Here is a 24,450-nt window from a genome sequence, read left to right as displayed (position 1 = left end):
TTTTCAAAATGTTCCCTCCCTTCACAACAGCTGAAACATGCACACATCCTTCCACTGTGTTAAGAAATATACAACCTTTTGTCTGCCTTAGGCTCCAAGTGTTCCGCTGCCCAGGGACCACTTCTTTTCATTCCTGTTTTTGGCCTTGAAGGTCCACAAGGGACATGGGGGCAGCGATGTAGTGATGTCAAACAAACTCTGTTTTCATAGTGTCAGGCCCAGCCCAAGAACAACGAAGAGTCAGTCCATTCAAACTTCAGTTCTTTATTTGCTCACACCGTCTAGACAGAATCTTCCCAGACTAAAGCTACTCTACCTAACCTCAGGGGAAATAACATGGGAAGGCTCTAGGGTGGGGCTAGCCTGAACCTCTTCATTTTCCCACCATTGCCTCCCGGACTGTGCCTCCATTTATCTCCTCCACCTTCTTGGAATGTGCTCTCTCCTTCCTGAGAACCAGTGGCATCGCCGAAATCCACCACACATAGTTTGGTCAGGGGGTTGAATGCTTTGTTTTTCTTCTAGCACAGAGGACCTGAGTTGGTTGGCAGTGGCAACTAAGCAAATAGCTTAGCCATAATAGCACGATGAGCTCCAGGTCTCCATGTGAGCCTTTCCTGGCTGGGTCCACTATCTTAATGATGCCAACTCCTACTGGAGGATTAGCACTGCCATTGCCAGACAGCAACCACCCAGTGGTGGGATGGAATTAAATGCTGTTCAAGGCATTGAATGTGAACGGGGACCTTGTCCAAAAACGGTGAAGTCCACTATCTTCCTCTTCACCAGGGGGACAATATGGGGGAGAACCCACTAGCAAATGAAGTTAAATACCCTATTGTCATGGGGAAATTAACACCTTATAAATCACCACGACAGGCGCTGGTTAAGGACAATTTTCTTCCTGTCAGGACGCCTGGCTCATGATGTATTGGACAATATTTTCCAGGCTACGTGGAGAGGTTTCGGCCCGAGGTGTTGCCATAACAACATAATTTTGGTCAGAAGTTTTATCTATATCGCTCCCCCCTCAATAGGGATATAATAGAAATATTTGGGGATAGGGTGAACCTTGAAGAGACGGAGATACGGCTGCTTCTTGACACAGAAAGGAGGAAAAACAGGTGGAGGCCATGGGTCACAACCAATTGCGGGGTTTGAGGTTAATACAGTTGTGATTGTATGTTATGGTGTATGTGTGTCTATGTGTAGAGACACACAAACACACATAGGGAATCCTTTTAGCTGGTCAGCATCATTCTCAGCCCTTACCTCCTCCATCTTGGCAGCCATTCCTCAAGTTGAATCAGTATCACTTTCCGCAATTTACTGATGGAGAACTGAAGATAAGGGACAGAGGGGTTTGTTTTGGGAAAGGCTCTCCCTGATGCTTCCTTTCGGAATGACTCATGTGTCTGGTGGTCCTACCATGCAGAGGTGAAGATAGGACTGGATGGAGGGGAGAAGGAAAAACGGTCATGTGAAGAGAAACGGGTTGAGTTCAGACCAGCTACCCACCAACAGCAGAGCAAAGCTGTTCTTGACTGAATTTCTCCATTGCTATTGCTTTGGTTCATTGTAGGTGGAAGGTCCCAGTTCCAATACCCAGATAAAAGGACCAGGTAAGAGATGATGAGAAAAACCTCTTTGGGTTAGATCACATTGTCCTTCAGAATTGACCACACAGCACCAGTGTGAACATCATGGCATATATGGCAATCACAGATAGTCTGTGGAACCTCAGAATGGAGTATTGATATTATTAAAACTTTTTCTTAATGTTAACATCTCATGGGATCATCAAATTCTGGTATGATAATCATGAACACCATGAGACTTTCAGATGAGAACACCAGTATTTTGTTTGATCTCTGCAGTATGGTTGCCCCAAATCTCTGAAGTTTCAACCCTTCTGAAATTTAACTTTAATTTCTGACAGCCTTATGGGGGTATTGACTTCTTATTAAGCTGTGGTTTGTTCACCCCTAGTTTGTGGCATAAATCACAATTAGTTGGTCCTTTCGCATCACAAAATAAGTTGGAGCAAAACAAAAACCAAACACATCATGGCTTAGTAAGATGCAGGAATCCAATCATATATTCCCTCTTCTAGAACATAATTCTTAAAGGTTAAAATAACAAGTGCCCATTCTGCTTTGAAGCTGTCTACCCATAACTCTGGCATAGGCCCTTTGCTTCACATCCACATGGAGACCTTTCTTAGTTAAAATTTCATCTTGTGCTAGATAGCTCATCTGTACAAAATCCAGACAGTAGGGGTACAGCTCAACGGAGCAATTCACCAGGAATGGCAGATACATATTTGTTGTTAAAGACAGTCTTGGGAGTTGCAGAATTCCCAACATACAAGCAGTGGGTTGTTGGGTAGAGGGGCAGACAAAGACGTTTTTTAGGTTTAAGCCTGAATATTTTCTCTTTCCTTTCTTTATCCTAACATTGGGTTAAATGGGGGAAGAACCATGGCATCTTATGCCAATTTGTCCCTGATCTTTTCTTCCAATACTCAAGATCAGCAAGATATTAATTCAATACTTTTGAAACAGTTTTGTGTGTTTTGACTGTTTTTCTCTGGAATTGAATGAAATTGTGGGAAACCAAGGAGGCTGCAGGGCACTGCCTAGTGAAAAACATTTTCCCCACATATCTCTTGGCTATCTTGTCACTAAATAAGTGCGAGAACGCCACATTTTACTCCTGGGCATTTGTCTGAAATGCTCTTATTTGAAAGAATTTTGGAAGCAAACTCTCTCATCAGAGAGAATGAGAATGGATGAAACAAAATACAGGAGATTTTTTTTCCTACATTTTTTCTATTAAGCATACATCCCAACAGCTGGCATAATGCAATGGATACCTCAAAAGATTCTAGAAAAAAGCCCACATTGCCTAAGACCCACTTCATATTATGGCGAAGTTACTACCTCAAAATTTGTCCTATTTTGCAGGGATGTAAGATGGTTGGGAAATCATGACTTCTTGGAGTAAGAAGAGGATTTACAGTAAATGTAAGAAGTAGATCATGTCCTAAACATGTAGGGTTGTTACATTAGATCAGTGTTTCTCAAACTTGGCAACTTTAAGACATGTGGACTTCAACTCCCAGAATTCTCCAGCCAGCATGCTGGCTGGAGAATTCTGGGAGTTGAAGTCCACATGTCTTAAAGTTGCCAAGTTTGAGAAACACTGCATTAGATGGTTCGAAGCGGTGTTGCTAGGAAGTTGCATGTGCAAGTGAGGCATTTTTGCAATGAGGAAAGGACATCAGTGCAGTGAAACCAGAAAAGCATGCAGAGTCTGTGTGTGTGTGCTTGTGTGTGTGTGTGTCAAAAATCAGCAAGATGGCAGTGTGTAGAGATGCAAGACCTCCCCTTTTGAACATGCATTTGACCCTTGGGCAAAATGTCCACCATCTTCTGATTTCAACCCCTCCCCTGCCACCCACACCCACACCCACCATGTGGAAACCCTCCCTTCCTGTGGAACACCATCTTCACAGAGATAAGCTTGGCCCCTACCTTAATATTCTTCCAAAAGGCCCTGAAGACCTGGTTTTCCCAGTGGGCCTGGGGAACCCCAAGTTGATGCGGAGCCCATCAAGTGGTTTGTTTGAATTGTATTGTTGGTGCCGGGGGGTGGGAGTGTACTGAGTTTTGTATTGGGGGTTTTATAAATCTCTTTAATTAATTAATTAATTAATTAAATTTGAACAGCGACTCCGGTTTCTTTTCCTCCTTCTGCCATTTTTGTTTCAGCTGTAGCGCTTGTCCGAGTATGCCCAGCGTTAGTATCCTTATACATGCTGCATTTATTAACTCCAGATAATTCCTGCTAATATGAGCTTGCGAGCCTTATAATAACTTCTTCATCACCACATCGTAAACCTTTGATCTTCTCCTCCGGCATCTTCTGAGCAATAATAATAATAATAAAGGCAGTCCATAAATACTCTGCACTGGGGACCGACTGGCCAGCTGTTAGAAACTGCAGCTGGAGCACCAGCTTAGGGACCATATTTTTCCCAGGTTGTTATAACTTATTCCTTTCTAGTCGTGCTTTGATGGTGTTATTCTTGCTTCTGTTTTGTCCTCAGACAGTCATAACTCCCCACCATGTTACCTACCTGAAAGATGGACGGTCTAAAAGTTACAAACAACTAGACTTCAAACTTATTTCCCACCCCCCTTACAGAGAGATTAGCAGTTCTTGTTCTCTGGAAAAGATTTGGGGACATATTCAGAGACAAGGGGACAGAAAAGGGATTTACATGCTTAGCAGTAGATCAGTGGCAAGCAAAAGGTAGACTGGGGACAAGATCCACTGGTAGATCTGTTAGTGAATTCGGACTGCCAGAGGGTTAGCATTCGCTGCAATCCAAGTACTTGTCTTTCATCTTCCAAATCACAGCCTGGACATGGTGAAATTAGATGAACCCACTTTGCACATTCTCTACAGTATTTGCTCATTGGGCTGAGCTAGAATGTGGTGTGGTTGGCTTTGGAGTAGCATGGGGTGCCAAACCAGCTTTGTGGTTGTGTGAACCCAGCCAAATGTGTTCAAGTCCCAGATTCACAGCCATGGGAGCTCCTGTGGGTCACTTGGGCCAGCTGCTCTCTCTCAACCTGGCCTATCTTGCAGGCTTGCCTGGGATTTGGACTAGAGAGACCTAGGTCCAAGTCCACCCTCAGCCGTGGAAGCTCTCTGGGTCATTTGGGCCAGTCCCTGTCTCTTGGCCTGATCTACCTTGCAGGGGTGTTTTTATGGAGAAAAATGAGAGGAAGAAATGCTAAGTAAATGCTACCTTGAGGTGCTGGAGGAAGGGGGGGATAGAAATCAAATCAGTAGTAATAATAATGCAGTAATAAATATATTTAGGAGTTAGAGAAAACAGCCACGGCATACATTCCCTTTTTGGTGCAGAGCCTCTCTTCCTTTGCAGCTGGTTATCCTGCATCAGCAGCAGGCTGTGTTTCCAATACAGGACCAGGTGAACCGCAAAGCAGAGTATTTGGGAAAAGGAAAAGACAGAAAGAAAGAAAATGGAATTGATATCCTTCAAAGCAGCTGTTACACACACAGATGGAGAAGGGGTAGGATTCCAGAGCGGTGATCGATTTGAGTGGGGGGTATATCAATTATGGAACCTGTTTGCTAAATGTCTGTTAATTAGAATTGAGGACGTCGATGGGAATTACGCTCCTGAATAAATACCCCAACCCAACATATGGCTTTGTTAGACTTAACAGGACAATTACAGCTGGCTCAATACAGATTAATAATTTATCCTTGAAATAATTTTTCTCCAAGGTTTAAGTAATGCTGCAATCAAATCTAGGCATTGATATTGATGGGCTAAAGGACCATCAGCTCTCAAGCAGAGCAAGGAAGAGACAGACAAGCGCTGAATTCATTGTGGCATTCCAGTCCTTGAGCAAGTGGAGCAAACAAGGAAAAAGGACCTCAGTTTGGTTTGTGGTTCTCCCTGGACTTTCTGTATAACTACTTTTTAACCACCATGAGAGTGCCATCTAATTATTTCACAAATGTTGGTTTTGCACCAGCCTTTGTTAAAGATTCCAGGTTGATTTCCAAAATGAAAAACTAAATATAATTACAACTTGTTAAACAGCTAGGAAGTAGCTGTTGAAATAGCAGGAGAATCATTTCCTACTAAGCTAAAGCCTTGGTGGGTCAAAACATTTTGCTGTCACCACAAGGACAATTCTAGTTAGCCTTCCCCATTACATGAGTGCCCTCTAGATCTGTGGGCTTCAACATTCAGAATGACCTCTCATGTGGCTTATGTTGAACATTCTACATTCTAGGCCAACCTAACCAATACATCTGGAGACTGACCATCTGTGAAAGTCTTCTCTTGGCAACATTTTTTGGGAAAAGAGTTGCAGTGGTGGGATCTAGCCGCTATCCCATCATTTCCAATGGTTGGGCCCATCTATGAAGTGGACTCCTTCACAAGCTACTTTGGGAAGTTAGAAACCGTAGAAGTTCGTTTAGGAGCAGATAAGGAGATTTGTCCATCTAGCCTAGTATGGTCTATTTGGGCATCTGCTCTAAGTTCTCAAATGTTGGAGGTCTTTCCCATCATCTGTCACTTGGCCCTGTGTTTTCCAAGGATTGAACATGGGAATGCCAGTTTGCATAGGAGTTACCTGGCTGTAGATGAAGCTTGGAGTATCTCACTCTCTACCACTGAAAGAAAAGGCAAAAGATGTCCCTATAGAATCTAATGGCAAATGGTCCTTAAGCTGGGTTTCATTGATCTTTAGACCTTTACTGACAGATTCAGATGTTAAGGAGTCAAGGATCATGCCAAAGGCAGAGCCTAAGAAAGTGAACTCCCATGGACTGTGTAGGCTTCACCCAAAGGTGCACAGTTCTTTTTTTAAAATTATTTTATTTGCTGAAGTACAAAGAAAAGAAAATATATTAGAAATAGAAATGAAAATAAAACAAGATATATCACAACACTGTATAAAATACAATCACCTAAAATGGTTTTCTTTTGATAATCCATTGAACCCTGACCACACAGAATTATACTTCCATATTTTCCTTATATCTATAAAGGACCAGTTCAAAGGGTCAATATGTTTCTCCAGTGCACAATTTAATATATAGAGATGCATAATTCCAATTAAACTTTGAGGTGGATGAAATTAAATCCAATTTAGTTTCTGCATTGACCTTTCCCACTTGTAATAGTGGGTTCCCAGATGGATCAAGATTCAGGAGATAGGTAGGTAAACAACCAGCAGTAAGCTCCTTCCTTATCAGTGAGAAGATTTGCCAAGACAGTTAAATAGAAATTAAAGTCATATCTCCCTTATGCACTTTGGGATATATTGGTTATAGAAGGGAAATAGTTCAGTTGCTGGAATTCTTGTCTCCCTATTCCATTCTCAGTAAATCTTGCTAAAGAGACTCTATGAGAATTATGCCTGGAAAAGAATCACTTTTGGTTGGAGGCACCTGCCCAAAGGCCCAACTTCACTATTTTGGGGAGAATGGCCCCAAGATCAAAAAGTGTTAGTTCATGGGAAGCTTTGCACTGGGAACTTGGACCCATCAGAGCCCTTGAAGAAGTTCTTCAGCCACAGGTTGGCTGAATAAGCTTCTGGGTTGGCTGGGTCAGATAAAAATACAGCCTGGTTACCCATATACTGTATTGTAGAATTTTTGTTGTCCTCAGCTTTTGCCACAAATCTCAGAGATCTTGAACAGGGAAGTATCCAAATTCCTAGGCAGCAGAGCTGGCTGTATCTCATGCAGGGCAATCAGCACAGATTTACTGTATATTTTGAGGCGTGGGAGGAAGGTGGAGGAAGAGGAAGAGAGAGGTGATGATTGCCTTGTGTGACTAGAGTGCCTGAGATAACCAAGTGCCGTATTTCACCTTGGAAGTCTTTCTTTTGAGTGGGAACAGTTTCCTGTGTTGACAAAGCAGTTTGAAGCATTCCTCCAGCTGCTGGTGGCTTGGCAAGTAGAAGGGAAGCATGAAAATCAATGAGAATATCAGTGCCTGTGGTTTGAGAGACAGAGAAATGGGCCTCAGCAGAGATACATCATTCTCGACAAGCGAAGCTGGGTCAGTTTTTTTTTCCCCTGCCCACCATCAGGAATCTAACCTGTTATAGTGGCTCTTAAATTTTGCCCCTTTGACAGCACTGTAGTGGTTTCTTGTTCTTTTTAAAATAATTATTGCATTTCTGTAAGAAGATACTTGGAAGTCATCTTTTAAATGAGACTTACATTTCTGAGCAAGTCCACCAACTCTGCGGTATGGAAAGGAAGCTAGCGCCAAAGAAGCAGAATATTTGCAACCATTGTCTTCTAAGCAATCGTCCTGCTTAGTAATGCACTCTGCTCGTTTTGCACTCATTTGCTCGGTTGTTGCAGCTATCAGTACGTGAGGTGACCGATTATTTGTTTTTCAGCTGGCCTGTCACAGGCCCCGACAGTGATGAGGGCTGAAAGGAAGTACATGGCCTGAGGTCATCCAGCTGGCCTTTGTGCCTCAGGAAAGACTAGATCCTGGGCCTCCCCGCTCCTAGTCCAGCATCTAAACCACTAGACCGCGTTCATTCTCATTATTTGCAAACATTAAACAAGCTAATTTCTCCTGTCATTATTTTTAATGCAGATTTTCAAATTCATCCCTCATATTTGCATTTGGCATTCAGTTTTTTTCCTTAGGATTTGGCATGCATGGTACTGTGGAATAATACACGCAAGGCTTCAAGGCGAGGTAAAGCCTTTGATGTGGGCCATTGGTGAGGCTGGTACGTGGTCACAGCTTCTGAACATTTCAGATCCTTGAAGGGAAACACTCGGTGATATCATCTGACAAACGCTGTGGACCATAACTGATTTCCAGCCATGTTTTTTATAGCATTGTTTGTCAATACTTGAATCAACATTTCTTTTTACAAAGCATGATACCCCACCCCCGAACTGGACCATATTGCCTGAAAATCTTCCTTGCCCCTTTGCGGGGAAAACAAAATTACAGAACAATATGACATCAAAATCAACAGTAACGATCTTAGCAGAAACACTGGAGCCAGATTGCAAACTTGTCTTTTTTTCTATTCCTATCGTGATTATTAATTTTGAAACCATACAATAACGGTCGTAGTAATATTTCTAGCCATCAGCAGTAGTAGGGAAGTTATAATGGTCTGTAAATACAGTTGTTTGTGTTGATATTTCTGTTAATTAATTTAGCATACTAGCAGGAGCATCTGCAAGGGGGATGGGGCAACTGTGGCTGCAGATGGTGGCTGTGAGTGTGCCATTGAAGCCCCACCCCTTTTCACAAGTGTCAGAAGGGAGGCGGGGCATCAGTCACATACTTGCACTCTCCATCATGATTTTTTAAAAACACCCCCCTCCCCCTCCAATGCCAAAGTATTAAAAAGTAAGGAAAAAGAACAGGGCAAAATTTGTCCGAAATTCAGTCAGGGTTCAGGGATGGGCTGTGTGAACTGAAATGGGTGTTACATCAATTATGCAAGTACATATGAGCTCATACCACATCGTGTTGTTGTTGTTGTTTATTCGTTTAGTCACTTCCGACTCTTCATGACTTCATGGACCAGCCCACGCCAGAGCTTCCTGTCGGTCGTCAACACCCCCAGCTCCCCCAGGGACGAGTCCGTCACCTCTAGAATATCATCCATCCACCTTGCCCTTGGTCGGCCCCTCTTCCTTTTGCCTTCCACTCTCCCTAGCATCAGCATCTCCTACAGGGTGTCCTGTCTTCTCATTATGTGGCCAAAGTATTTCAGTTTTGCCTTTAATATCATTCCCTCAAGTGAGCAGTCTGGCTTTATTTCCTGGAGGATGGACTGGTTGGATCTTCTTGCAGTCCAAGGCACTCTCAGAATTTTCCTCCAACACCACAGTTCAAAAGCATCGATCTTCCTTCGCTCAGCCTTCCTTATGGTCCAGCTCTCGCAGCCATATGTTACTACAGGGAACACCATTGCTTTAACTATGTGGGCCTTTGTTGTCAGTGTGATGTCTCTGCTCTTAACTATTTTATCGAGATTTGTCATTGCTCTTCTTCCAAGGATTAAGCGTCTTCTGATTTCCTGACTGCAGTCAGCATCTGCAGTAATCTTTGCACCTAGGAATACAAAGTCTTTCACTGCTTCTACATTTTCTCCCTCTATTTGCCAGTTATCAATCAAGCTGGTTGCCATAATCTTGGTTTTTTTGAGGTTTAGCTGCAAACCAGCTTTTGCACTTTCTTCTTTCACCTTCATCATAAGGCTCCTCAGTTCCTCTTCATTTTCAGCCATCAAAGTGGTATCATCTGCATATCTGAGATTGTTAATGTTTCTTCCAGAGATTTTAACTCCAGCCTTGGATTCCTCAAGGCCAGCTTGTCGCATGATGTGTTCTGCATACAAGTTGAATAGGTAGGGTGAGAGTATACAGCCCTGCCGTACTCCTTTCCCAATCTTAAACCAGTCTGTTGTTCCGTGGTCTGTTCTTACTGTTGCTACTTGGTCGTTATACAGATTCCTCAGGAGGCATACAAGATGACTTGGTATCCCCATACCACTAAGAACTTGCCACAATTTGTTATGGTCCACACAGTCAAAGGCTTTAGAATAGCCAATAAAACAGAAATAGATGTTTTTCTGAAACTCCCTGGCTTTTTCCATTATCCAGCAGATATTGGCAATTTGGTCTCTAGTTCCTCTGCCTTTTCTAAACCCAGCTTGTACATCTGGCAATTCTCGCTCCATGAACTGCTGAAGTCTACCTTGCAGGATCTTGAGCATTACCTTACTGGCATGTGAAATGAGTGCCACTGTTCGATAGTTTGAACATTCTTTAGTGTTTCCCTTTTTTGGTATGGGGATATAAGTTGATTTTTTCCAGTCTGATGGCCATTCTTGTGTTTTCCAAATTTGCTGGCATATAGCATGCATTACCTTGACAGCATCATCTTGCAAGATTTTGAACAGTTCAGCTGGGATGCCGTCGTCTCCTGTTGCCTTGTTATTAGCAATGCTTCTTAAGGCCCACTCAACCTCACTCTTCAGGATGTCTGGCTCTAGCTCACCGACCACACCGTCAAAGCTATCCCCGATATTGTTATCCTTCCTATACAGGTTTTCTGTATATTCCTGCCACCTTTTCTTGATCTCTTCTTCTTCTGTTAGGTCCTTGCCATCTTTGTTTTTGATCATACCCATTTTTGCCTGGAATTTACCTCCAATGTTTCTAATTTTCTGGAAGAGGTCTCTTGTCCTTCCTATTCTATTGTCTTCTTCCACTTCCGCACATTGCTTGTTTAAAAATAATTCCTTATCTCTTCTGGCTAACCTCTGGAATTTTGCATTTAATTGGGCATATCTCCCCCTATCACTGTTGCCTTTTGCTTTCCTTCTTTCTTGGGCTACTTCTAGTGTCTCAGCAGACAGCCATTTTGCCTTCTTGGTTTTCTCTTTCTTTGGGATGTATTTTGTTGCCGCCTCCTGAACAATGCTGCCAACTTCTGTCCAGAGTTCTTCCGGGATCCTATCTACTAAGTCCAGTCCCTTAAATCTATTCTTCACCTCCACTGCATATTCCTTAGGAATATTAGTGAGCTCATATCTAGCTGATCTGTGGATCTTCCCTAATCTCTTTAGTCTGATCCTAAATTGTGCAAGAAGAAGTTCGTGATCTGAACTACAGTCAGCTCCAGGCCTTGTTTTTACCGACTGTACCGATGTCCGCCACCTTTGGCTGCAAAGGATGTAATCAATCTGATTTCGGTGTTGTCCATCTGGTGAAGTCCATGTATAAAGCCGTCTCTTAGGTTGTTGGAAGAGAGTGTTTGTTATGCAGAGTGAATTGTCTTGGCAAAATTCTATCAGCCTGTGTCCTGCTTTGTTTTGTTCTCCCAGGCCATACTTACCTGTAATTCGAGGTGTCATTTGACTGCCCACCTTAGCATTCCAGTCTCCTGTGATGAAAATAACATCTCTTTTAGGCGTGTTGTCCAGTAGGTGCTGCAGATCCTCATAGAACTGCTCTACTTCAGCTTCTTCAGCATTTGTGGTTGGGGCGTATATTTGGATCACTGTGATGTTAGATGGCTTGCCCTGAATTCGAATTGAGATCATTCTGTCATTTTTTGGGTTGTATCCAAGCACTGCTTTAGCCACTTTACTATTAATTATGAAGGCTACTCCATTTCTTCTGTGGTCCTCTTGTCCGCAGTAGTAGATCTGGTGGTCATTTGATGTGAAGTGGCCCATTCCAGTCCATTTCAGTTCACTGATGCCCAGAATGTCTATCTTTAATCTTGACATCTCACCAATAACCACATCCAATTTGCCCTGGCTCATAGATCTTACATTCCAGGTTCCAATGGTGTGTTGATCCTTAGAACATCGGATTCGCCGTTCACCACCAGCACCGTCGGCCGCTAGCCGTCCTTTCGGCTTTGAGCTAGCTGCGTCATCACGTCTGGGGCTAGTTGAGCTCATCCTCTGTTCCTCCCCAGTAGCATTTTGACCATCTTCCGACCTGGGGGTCTCATCTTCCGATGGTATACCGACATATCTCTGGTTGTACTGATCCATTTAGTTTTCACGGCAAGAATACTGAGGTGGGTTGCCATTACCTTCCCCAGGGATCGCATTTAGTCTGACCTCTCTGTCATGACCTTCCCGTCTTGGGTGGCCCTTCACGGTTTAGCTCATGGCATCATTGAGGTGCTCAAGCTCCAGCACCACGACAAGGTAACGATCCTTTGCTGAAGACCACATCGTGTAGGATTGCAAAATCCTGGGTTAAAATTGTCTGTAGCTGGGTCCTGGGTTCTCACTGCCGCTTTGCCTTCTAGAAACCGTATAGCTGATGCACAGGAATCAAACTTGTGAATGACCAGGATTTATCCCCCAGGAATGTCAAGTAATTTAGAGTTCATTTATCATCTGCCATAATGAGAGTGACAAAACAGCCCCTCATATGGAATTTATGCCAGGTGGGAGATATAGCTAAGTGATGCCACTCGAATTGACGAATGTACGCTCTGCAGGTTCAGTCTGAGAGGAAAATAAAAGCATATGGCTGGAAAATGCCAAAGAGGCATGAAGATTAGAATGGAGGGGAGCTTGGCAGTGGAAGAGACCTGCCAGTCATCCAAGGCCGGCTCCTGTAATAGGAAGGGAGCTTGGGGTGGAATGGCTGGAATGAAGGGTGCTGCTGGTGTGTGTGTGTGTGTGTGAGAGAGAGAGAGAGAGAGAGAAGGAGGGAGGGAGGGAGGGAGGGAGGGAATGAGAAATCTTCTCTGATGAGATCCTTGCTAGAATTCCAGAATGGAAAGCATTAGCAATCAGGCCCTGAGTTCCTATGTCTGTGTTGCAGCCTTTCTCTACTTTTTGACCCTGGAGGAACCCTTGAAATATGTTTCAGGCCTTGGGGAACCCCTGCACATTCAGGCTCAAAGAGAGGCCAGAAGTTACAAAATTATTATATTCGTTTCATGGGTAGGCCTGTATATACACACTAACAGTGTTCTTAAATTAAAAATAAAGAATGGAATGTACCTCTTTAATGTGAAGTTGCCTGAATTTGAAATAACTTTTTAAATAAATTGTGATCTCCCAGGGTACCCCTAGGGACCTCTCGCAGAACCTGAGCGTGCTGCGGAACCCTGGTTGAAAAAGTTGTTTGCTCTGGCTGGTCGTTGCTCTGGTCATTTTTATCATAATCATTCCTTTTGTTATTGCTGATCATTGATTAAATTCTAGTAACAGTTCCTTTGTATGTAGCATTAACCTAATTTTTGTTCAGAATCCCCATTTATTTATTTATTTACTTTTTTCTTCTTCATGGTTGTGTTATTACACATCTGTTAATATAGACATTTTTTAAAAAGTGAAAAGCCTTGTGCAGACTGCCTCTTTGTGGGTCAAAAATCAGGAGGAGCCTGGTAGCATCTTTTCAAGCTAACCCATTTTATTAAAAAACAGAAGCTTCTGTGAACCACAAAGTTGGCAGACAGCCATGTTCATCTATGGTTAACTATGTTAATCTATGGTAGCCAAAAATCAGAAGGAGCCAGTAGCATCTTTTCAGACTAACCCATTTTATTAATAGAGGGAAGCTTTTGAAGCTTCTGATTTTTGGCTACTGTAGGCTAACACATCTCTCCTACTTTGTAGGTCAACTGTCTTTTCCCCTGCTTTCTCCATCACCAGGGTGCCTCCAGAAGGGCTGGAAATATACATGAGATCTATATGCTTGGCGTGCCATGATTGGATGCTGAGCTGCACTACATACTGGGCCAACCTGTTGGTCAATATGGAACAGCTCTCAGTAAGTTGCAGAATATGCCTTAGCTAGACTAAGACAGAATATGGTATAAATCTGTTCCTTCTCATGGATGTGCTACCCAGAACTGCTCTGTTTTGGCTCTTCCATTGCCATAGCTTTGCCAGTGAACAGATGCACTGGGAAACTTACCTGCCAATGAAACCCAGCAATTTGGCTGCCATATCATTCATGCCAACCATGTAACTCCCTTCTCAACCATAATCAGGTTTAATAAGGTTTCTGACAGATCCTATGATGCTTGGCTGGTGGATCAAGAGGCATGCACTTTGGTTGAGTTTCTGTGCACGCAAATGCCTCTTCTCAATGTATTTCTTTTTGGAAAACTGGGCATGATCAAGCTCTCCAAAAAGACTGTTGTTGAGACGTTGAAGGAAGCTTATGGTAACGTATGGTTTAATAGAAATGAAATGCTATTCTTTCTGCTTAAAAAAAAAAGATGAGAGTAAGGCAACTTAAGTTTTAATTAAAAGAAAATGTATTGCTTGTGAACAAGAAAGGTTCATTTTCATATTTTCTTTTTCATTTCTTCTTCCAGACTCAAATTGCTGCCTCCCCCGTCTCTCAAAACAAAGGCCTTACATTATCCCCCATCGATTTCCAAATAGTTCTCGCCCCATTAATAAATAATTTATTTCATTTCTCTGCTGCTTTTTTTTCCCTGTGATCCAAGGATTTTAGGACACAGAGGCTGAGATGGTCTTCTGCCTTTGAAACAAAACAGTGAACTAGTTAAAATAGAGAGATCTGCAGTGGGGATCTGCAGTCAAGGACCAGTCTAAAACCTGCTTGGAAACGGATGGCATATTGGAGGAGGAGGTGGTGGTGGTTGGGAGGAAGATGGGAGGGAAAGGTGGTGTTAAAAAGAGAAAAGGGAGGGAGGTTTGGGATTTGTATTTTGGAATTTGGATGCAGTGGGGCCATCCTTTCCCCAAAGGATCACATCAGGGGCTGTGATGGTTGGACAGAGTGGGGCAATAGACCAACCCATCTGCAGGACATCAAGCTGGAGAAGACAATTCTCCAGAAATTCCCCCCATCCACGAGTTTGCACCAATCCTGAAAGAGTCCTTGCTCTATTGGGCTGTGATATTTGGAATCTGCCCCCCTGGAGAATCTTTCCCCTGAAGATTTGATTGGTGTTTCTCTTTCCCATCTTAAAATATATATCTCCTGCTTCCAGAGGCCTTTGCCGATTGGTTTTTCAAAGTCGGTGTGAAAACTCATACCCATTTTCATCCCTCTTTCTTCTCATTTGCATATTTTGGTGCTCATGTTTTCCTGATAGGTTCCTGTCTTGCGCCTTTTCTAATGTACCCATTATTTGCAAGCAATTCCCCCTAATGTGTGTTTATGTACACACTTGCCCCTAATAGACATGATTTCATGAATGCTTCCCCCGTATAATATATGCATTTGGTAAGCCTTTCTCAAGTGTGCAGGCTGTGGGACTGGAAATTGGATAAGGAGAATGCGTTTCGCTCATATCCCCAGTTCTGACATGTTTACTTTCTGGGTTTGGTTTCAGGGAGACACTGCAAGATGGAGCTCGGTGCAGACCTTGTCAAAAGCTTAGCCAGTCAGCCCTCTCAAGGGCATAAAGGTAACATCAACCTGCTCTTTTTCATTGATCCAAGCACTCTACTAGCTGCATCAATAAGGGCCAAGTAACCCAGAAACCTCTTGGGGATCGACTTAACAGTAAACTGGCCCATTGATTTCCTATGGCAGCCAGATGCAGGAAAGACAGCAGAGATGAAGGGAATGAACCAGGGTGAGGTCTAATGCAGGTGGGAATATGTACTTCAGTTGCACAAATTCCTTGAAGTTATGCCAAGGGACAGGAAGAAAGGGAATCCTTATGGCCTCCAATTGTGTTTTGGGACAGACGAGGTGAAGGACCAACCATCCTTCCGTGGATCTCCTTGTGGTTACTTCCCTGTTAATCTCTTAACAAGTTATCTCACTGCCACAGGCAAAGGAGAGTAGGTATGTTGGCTTTAACCATAGGAGAAATTCAAGCAGGGCCAGAAAAGCTTCACAGTTTGAATTTCCCTCACAGTTGATCCAAGACCAGGAGTGCTGATCCTATCCTCCCACGCAGCTTGAGATATGATTCACATATTATGTTGAACGAGGGATGCGCAACCTTCATTGGCTTGAGGGCCACACAAGACTTTGTATGGCATGTGGACCTGGATTCCGTAAGAGGGTGGCACCAAGGCCCATGGGGGGCAGGGGGGGTTCACGAGTTTTAAGAGATAAAATGAATGCCTGCATTCTGCCCCTGAAATCTCCTCAAATATTCCGAACATGCAAAAATAAAGATGGAAAATTTGCTCCCTACCAACTGGGGTGGGATTCTGGGACCCTCAAAGGGGATGCTAAAAGCAAAGGGACTATATTTGAGTCTGTGTGCTGTGTAAATCAGGCCTCCCCTTGAAATTAGTCTGCATGGCCACCAAGACTAACGAATCCAGAATTGTAGCCTACCCAGTGTTTAAAAGCACCCCCTGTTGTATAGGCTCATGTTGACCCTCTGTCTTTTTTACATGGCTGCTTTTAGCTTGGTAAGAAACAAGCTTTACCAGATGACCTTCCTGGGCAGTTGCAAGCTCAACTGACGTTCCTTCATTAGATGCCCCCCAGCTTCATGACTTGTTGAATAAGCCATACATCATGCTACCCCTCAATGTGGTTGCTTTGCTTGGGGCTTAGAATGTGCTGCAAACCCAGCTGATCCAGATGGCAAATTATGCTTTAAGGCTTAGTCTATATGTTGACTGTACAGATTAGAGCAGTGTTTCTCAATCCCAGGAACTTTAAGATGCGTGGACTTCAACTCCCAGAATTCCCCAGCCAGCATCTTAAAGTTCCTGAGATTGCTGAAGAATCTCTCATCCAGTGTTTCTCAATTTATGGTTACACAAACTGTGACTTGGTGCAATGTTCAAGCCCAAATTCTTGGTGCCCAAGTTGTTGAATTCCCATGGTACATGGTGGTTCTTACCTGGTGGGGCAACAAGTCTCTTAGGCTTTTAGTAAAGGAAAGTATGTATTTTTGAATCACTGGACCATAGCTTTAGTAAGTAAGTCCAAAATTGGAATAAGGATGGTACAAAAGAAAGAAGGTGTGTTCTTAAGGTAGAATTTGTCCAAACTTATAAAAAGAAATTAAGGCCTGGGACAACTGGGAGATGAATCATAAAAATAAGAAAAATAAACATTAACTTAACATGTGGAACCATTACTTTTTATCCTCATTTTTTTTAATCTCCCTTTGATTTCATCTATCCCTCTTTTCCCTCTAATGCTCAAGTTAATTGGTAACACTCAATTTTATAACTTTAATGTGCTTGAACTGATCTTGCTAATCTAACCTCTTAATCTCCTCAAATCTAGCTAAACCATTACATTCTGATCCTTAATCTGTATGCTGAAATGTTTTATTTATTTCTTCCTACCAGCACATATCTTCCTTCCATTTGTTTATATGTCGCTGAATCATGATGGTTTACAGCAAGCAAAATATATGAATTATGCAAAGTGCATGCAAATGAGGTGTAACCTCCACAAGAGTATTTAATCTTGGCCATTTGGGGTCATAAGGAAGAAAGTTCAGAGAGATCTCCCTTCTGTCATGCTGTGAAGATCAGCTGAAAACGTTCTGTATCAATCTGTTTGAATAAACCAACCAGTAATGATTAAACTGCTGTGATTTGGAGCACCAGCCTGAGATTTCTGCATTTTACTGTTGGTGAATGCAGTTATATTGGACTCAAAATGAGCCAGAAATTGCAAAAAAATACACACATATATCTAATTTATGGCTTTTATGTATGTGTAAAAATTCTCTCTCCTTGAATGTATAAAGAGGCCGAGAGATAATGTTATGTCAAAAATAAATTCTGTATTATTGTGTAGAGAATTTCTGTGGGGGGTTTTTCCCTTCAATCTGTTGGGCTGTTATTGTTCCCTCTCATCCCAATCCTCAGTGAATCAAATATTCCCATTCCAGTTTAGTCATTTGTCCCCCGCAAAAAGAGGGGAAGAGTATTGTAAGAATTTTGTGGCACGGGAGAATTCCACATTTTTTAAATTCTGATGTCTAAAAATGAGGTGGCTGGGGGTTTGGTTCAATCCCTATCTCTCTTTATTTAATAGAGAGAGAGAAAAGTCAGTGCTTGACCACAACTGTGTTCTTCTGAACAAAATACCTTTGGGAATAACAAAGATAAACTCTTTTAAAACCTTAAACTGTGTTGTTTTCTGAGGAAAGAACTCAGCTCTGAAAACAATGTTTAAAATTTGCCCAGTGTCTGAAGTTTAATATAGTTCCAGGGTAGTGTTTTTGATTCATCCCTGCTGGAAATGTAAGTAATTCAATCTGCTGTAATTCATTGGCCCAGAATCTAGAGTTCAGTTCTTTCCCCCTAATTTCATCATCTGGGGAAGAAGAGGGGTGAATCTGTTGCACTAAACCACGTAAACTGTGATTCAACTCCCTAACAGACTCTTTTGCTAGTATTACGCAGCAATGTGGGCAACTTCTGAAAAAAGGTGTACATTTACACCCCTGTAGTCCAACAAGCAGTTTGCTCCCTTAGCCCCTTTGGCAATAAATCCATTGCTCCATTACTGCACTGCTCCCTTCAGTGGGCTGTAAACTATTACGATTGCTTTGTGGCTAATGTAAAACCCAAGAAGAAAAATAGCGCTTGTAGTTTTTTACATCAAGTAAGGGGGTATGAGAACACAAGGCTACAAAAACTGCACTGGATCAGGCCAAAGGCGTCTCTAATTCAGGATTTTGTTCTTGCAGGGCTCCAGCATGTGCCCTTGGGAAGCACATAAGCAGCCCATGAGCGCATTAGTTGCTCTCGTTCACCTTTTGCACCGAAGATGCTGCTTCTAACATTGGACGTAATATGCGGTGATCATGAATTGTAGTTATGGGTAACCTCTTGGAGAGCTCTATTTGTCTCATCTTTAAAGCTGTCCGAGGGGTTGGTTGTCACGACATGCAAACTCCAGTCCGAACAGAAGACTTGATCAATTGAACCAACTGGACGATTCAGATTGTTTCAGAAAACGGGTCTGATTTGTAATGGGCATTGGAAAGGAATGGCTGAATCTGGATTTTGCGCTTGATGTGGTGGGAAAAAGTGTTGTGTAGGCACAGAGGCATCTGAAATTGTCTGGTTCGATTTGTAGGCGTTCATGGCAGGCATCGGCCACTTAGGCAAGAAATCCAAGAACTTCTGATAAACAGTTGCTGGTCATTGACCAAGTAAATACATACTACTACTGGTATTCTGGCAAACAGTATTTACTTAAGAAAGTTAGGAGGAGACCGCTAAAAGAATTTCAGCAAGTGGTGTAATTCCAGCCGCTGTATATATAAAATCAGTGTTCAAACTGTCTCGCCTTTTTTTTCCTTCCCACCCTGCAGCAGTCAGATTTGCTCTTACCTTGTTTGTTGATAGCTGTGTTAGAACTCTCACCTCCAGGTTGATTCAATATTTCAGACTGGAGTTCCCACTCAAACCGGCAAATTAATTCAAATAGTAATTTCCCACCCAACCTCCAAAGTGAATCTTCACACACAGCCTTAATTGCTGCTTCTTTCCCCAGTGAATTCCAGTTTAGTTCTATGCCTTGCCTGGCTCTGCTAAAGTCCTATGTTTTGTTTTAGCTGAGTTGGTTGGGTAACCCCAGACAACGTGGTTTGTAAGACATGGCTCCTGGGAGCCTTTTGCAGCCCCCAGAGCACCTCCAGACTCCACCATGAAATTTGGCAACCCAACTGCCCCTTTTTAAAAGTGTGATTTCCATCTGGTTCATGCTAAAATATGTTTGCCCCTTAAGATCTCTCCACCCTTTCCCCAAAGGGCCACACGCTCTCCATCCAACAGGGGCCATTTTAAAAAAATGATGATCCCAGCTGCAAAAAAAAGAACACACCTGCACTCACACCCAGAGTTTAATCTTGCTGAAACCAGACAACTCTGATTGGGGTATACAATAACCTCACCAGGTACAGAGATACTGAATCTTCCCCTGTTCCGTTTCCTTGGATGAGCCTGGGACCCATTTTTATCAGACAGGGAAAAAGCCCGCTTCGTATCCATTTTCTCCATGGATGCCTCATTTTAGATAACGATCCTTCTGCCTGCCTCTCACCCCCAAGCCCAAAAGTCAACTGTCACCTAGAACAAAGTGTGTTATTTTGGAAAGGCACCCACACACAGTTGGGGGAGGGAGCTTTTGCTGTTAAGGGCCCTTTGATGGGAAGTCACAGAGGGGCCAGAAGTCAGCCTCCATTTCTAATCCTCCCTTCACTTGTCTTCCATTGTTCTTCCTGGAGAAAACAAGAGGGGGAAAAGGGAAATTTGCACATCGGACTTCAGCAGGAAGCCCCCTCTGCTTGGTTCCCCTGCCTTTGTGCCACTCCCCACATTTAACCTTGGTCTTCAGCTTTTCTGCCACAACCTCTTCCTTTTCATCACCGCCACTTCTGTGCCTTGCATCTGGTCCGAAAGAACAGGAGGTGGATCCTTTATATACCTGTTAACCATCGCCGGCTCATCAGCCATGACGCCTCTTAAGACTTTCATCATTACTATGTGGAGCACGACTTTAATGAAGTGCTGGCACTCTCGTGCTGCATAATGAAGACTCCGCAAGGCTCATTATAAACATTTCTCCTTTTGTGCCGATGCTGTTTCTACATTCCAGAATACAAAGAACAATTGTCAGGAATGCCCCCCGCACTAGATGGATGGATGGGTGACTCCTAATGTGACTCTTCTGAAATGATCACCTTTATTGACAAGACCTTTTTGAAGACTCAAACAGACTCGGGGGACAAAAGGTTCATTTCATCTCACCCTCTACACTTACTACTATATCTTTTTTTCCCCTCCCCTTTTTTTCCCATTGAAGTCCATGGCCCAGGAAGCAGGATGGTGTAGGGAAACCCCAATGTTAAAAAAAAATATCTTGGCATTAGATTGCAATTGATTTTATGTTCTGCCTCAGATAGAAAGTATTCTTCCCTCTCATAATTTCAGATGGTAAACCACACTTTGGATGAATCCCCTGTTCTTCTATGTGTATGACATATGGTAATTGTTCCCCCCTCCCCAATCTTGCTTATAGTGGCTCCCTTGAAAGCTCTAAGTCATCTTTCTTCAGCCTAATGTCTTTCTTCAGTCTAATCAACTACAAACAGTTGGGAATTGGAGTGGGCTCTGGGTTTGGGAAGATTGACTTAGAAGCTGAGATTATGCAGCACTCTCTAAACCATAAACCCAGGTTAAGAAGAAACAGTTGCAGTCTTGGGCAAATGTACAGATCTGCTGCAACTTACATTCTTGGATCAGACATTGTGGGATGCAGGGATGTAATGGCGGCATCTGCATGATGATATCGACACAATTATCATAATCTTAACACCATCATGGTTTGCTATGGATGCCCCTGGTTGCAGTATTGACATCACATGCTATACCCAAAGAAATATGCCATATTATGGCTTAATCTGACCATTTATGGCTTGCTAAGTGAATGGCTGGGTTCCTACCACATGCTGAACTACAAACAATCCAACCCTATTTTAGCCTAGAGTAGCATTTTGTGTGAATCAAGCCAGAGTGTTACTATGGTTTTCCTCACTCAGTATATTGGCCTTAATGAATCTTATCTCATCAGAAGTTGGGCTGCCACATTTTTTGCCAATGTTAAGTTATCTGATGGAGATGTATTCAGTCAGAGGAGATTCTCCTATTACACAACGAAAATGTATTTTGCTTGCAGAAGTTTTCCGGTAAAAGAATCAGTTGAGGAGTAAGATCTTCCTCTTCTTTTGACTGGGGAGAGTCAGAAAAAATAACACTGAATTAGCTCATCCTCCCCCAACCTGGTGCCCTCCAAATGTGTGGTGAGTACACACCCTGCTTAGCTTAGATAGGGGTGGAGAGCCTATTCAACCCAAGAGACACAGATTGATTCTTGGTAATTATATCAGGGGCACCATGCCAATGGTGGGTGTGACAGAAGTCCATGATGGATGGAGACAACCTACTTCAGATATATTGGCTCCAAAACACTTTTCAACACACATAGATCAACACATGCATGCACATACTTTCCACTCATGCATACACATGCTTCTCATTCATTCATGTGCACACACCCCACGTACACATTCATCTGGTTGCTGATTTCCTTGTGTCAGCAGAAGCAACCAAGTCAAGATGTTCACCACCCTACAGGTCCCAGCACATTGTTTCTTCACAGGGCCCCTTCTCCAGATCTTACTTTCACATTATGCAGGAAGAGAGAGAGGGGAATTTCCCAAGCAACATGGTTTGAAATAAGTAACCTTTTCTGCAGCCAGAAGGAAGAGTGCATTTTGGGATGTTTTTTAACCTACAAGACCACAAGGGGCATGGTGGCAATTCAGGTGAAAAATCTGTGGTTCTGCTGCCACATTTGGTGGCATAGCCTGGGGATACTGGGGGAGAGGGCTGCAAAACTAGGCCTGCATTATGCATTTATACTGCATTACAATAACAAGGACATTCCTGTCATCTTCTTCAGAACAGTCCATGGGAATTCCTCTTCAGATTTATACGTTTGGCAGGCCTGAAGAGGCTGACATCTCCTGTGTACATCAGTATCTAGCTCCAGGATCATTATTGGAGGAACTGTTATCAAGAAACTGGGGATCAGATTACAACACTGGGAGATAGTCTTGTTTGCTTAACACTTGCTCTTATAAAATTCTCTTTTAATATCGCAAGCTTCTATTTTATTGCATTTTTAACCCATAAGCCACATTGAAGGCCCTTGGGAGGAGAAGCAGCCCAAAACAACAACAACAACAAATGAGCATCAAACATATATTTATACAGAATATAAAATCACACACAAACAAAATAGATTCCTAATGTGAAGAGCAAGGAGCTGAATTGAATTCTTTCCTCAAAAGAGAATGAGTGCATGTGGTAATTTTTGCATTGCACTTATGAGTAAATTATACAATTATACAGCTTGCCAGTGAAAGGCATTAACTGTATAAACACATCCAATCCGTCATGATGCTTGTCCTGTGGAACAGCCTCCTTTCCCTCCCCCTGAGATTACGATGGCTTCAACCCGCTGCCTTTTTGTAAACGACTGAAAATGTAACTTGGTTTTTCCCTCGGACATTGGGCCATCTTGCTGCCTGAGCCTATCTTTGGAGTTAATTGGTTTGAGTGAAAATTTAATTGTTTTAATCCAATGTAAGATGCCTAGAGCTGCACTGTGTGAGAAGCACATCCGTACAAAATGAATGAATGAATGAATGAATGAATGAATGAAAGAATGAAAGAATGAATGAATGAATGAATGAATGAATGAATGAATGAATGAATGAAGTTGATCAGATATGTAGCCTACAGATACATGTGGTGAATTTTTTGCTGACTTTCTTCCTTTGCTTCAGGAGCATGACTTCAGAGGGGTACAAAGGGTCAGAAAAAGTATACTATGCCACATGAAGAGCCAGTTTGGTCTAGTGGTTAAGGCATCGGGCTAGAAACCGGAGACTGAGTTCTAATCCTGCCTTAGGCATGAAAGCCGGCTGGGTGACCTTGGGCCAGCCACCTTCTCTCAGCCCTAGGAAGAAGGAGGCAAGGGCAAACCACGTCTGAAAAACCTTGCCAAGAAAACTGCAGGGACTTGTCCAGGCAGTCTCTGAGAATTGGACACGATTGAACAGATAAAAAAAATGGACACATGATTTGTGGGTTGTTCAATCTTGCTCTATCTCTAGATTTCTTTCATCAAAGCAGGGGATTGCTAGATAGCTAACAAGGACTTTCAAGTGAATTTTCATTTGAATTATTCCATTAATCAGCTTTGCCACTGGTTGAGAGATTTCACAGCAACATTGAACTGGAAGGGATCATAGGGTCATCCAGTCTAATCCCCTGGTCAGGGCAAGATCTACTAGCACCTCCCTGAGAAATGCTCTGTTTGATGTCCTCCAGTAAAGGAGAACTCACCCTGTCATGTGGCAGCCTGTTCCACAGGCTGACAGCTCGTAAAGTCGGGAAACCCTTTTGTGCAGGCACCCCCCCATTTTTTTTTCCAAATTGACTTGAATCTTCAAATTGAATCAATTAGAATGGATTTGACTCAGCTTTTCAAATCAAACTGCAGATTTGAAGCAAATTAATGTAACTCATCAGACTGCAGATTTGTGGCAGAACTTGATTGCATTACCCTCCTCCATTTTTATTCTCTTTTCTCTTTTAAGCCTCCAGCTTGACTGGCTTTGTTAAGCAAGTCTCTACCTTTAAGTCATGAAATCTTGCACTGAATACAATGTTGTGAACTAATGTTATGGAATGCACATATTAGCCCAGAATAGATTACAGAGAGCTTGCTGTGCTGGTTCAAAGGCAGATAAACAGCTTTTTTTTTTTTAATTGTGCAGAAAAGCCTTTAATTCTTGGAGGTCAGCTTTGCTAAACCTGAGCTGCTGGATGGCTGACACTTGAATTCTTAGAAGAGACG

The sequence above is a fragment of the Candoia aspera genome, chromosome 10, assembly GCF_035149785.1.
Source record: "Candoia aspera isolate rCanAsp1 chromosome 10, rCanAsp1.hap2, whole genome shotgun sequence".
Classification (NCBI taxonomy): Eukaryota; Metazoa; Chordata; class Lepidosauria; order Squamata; family Boidae; genus Candoia; species Candoia aspera.
The sequence above is the reverse complement of the archived record's forward strand: the minus strand, read 5'-3'. Positions refer to the sequence as shown.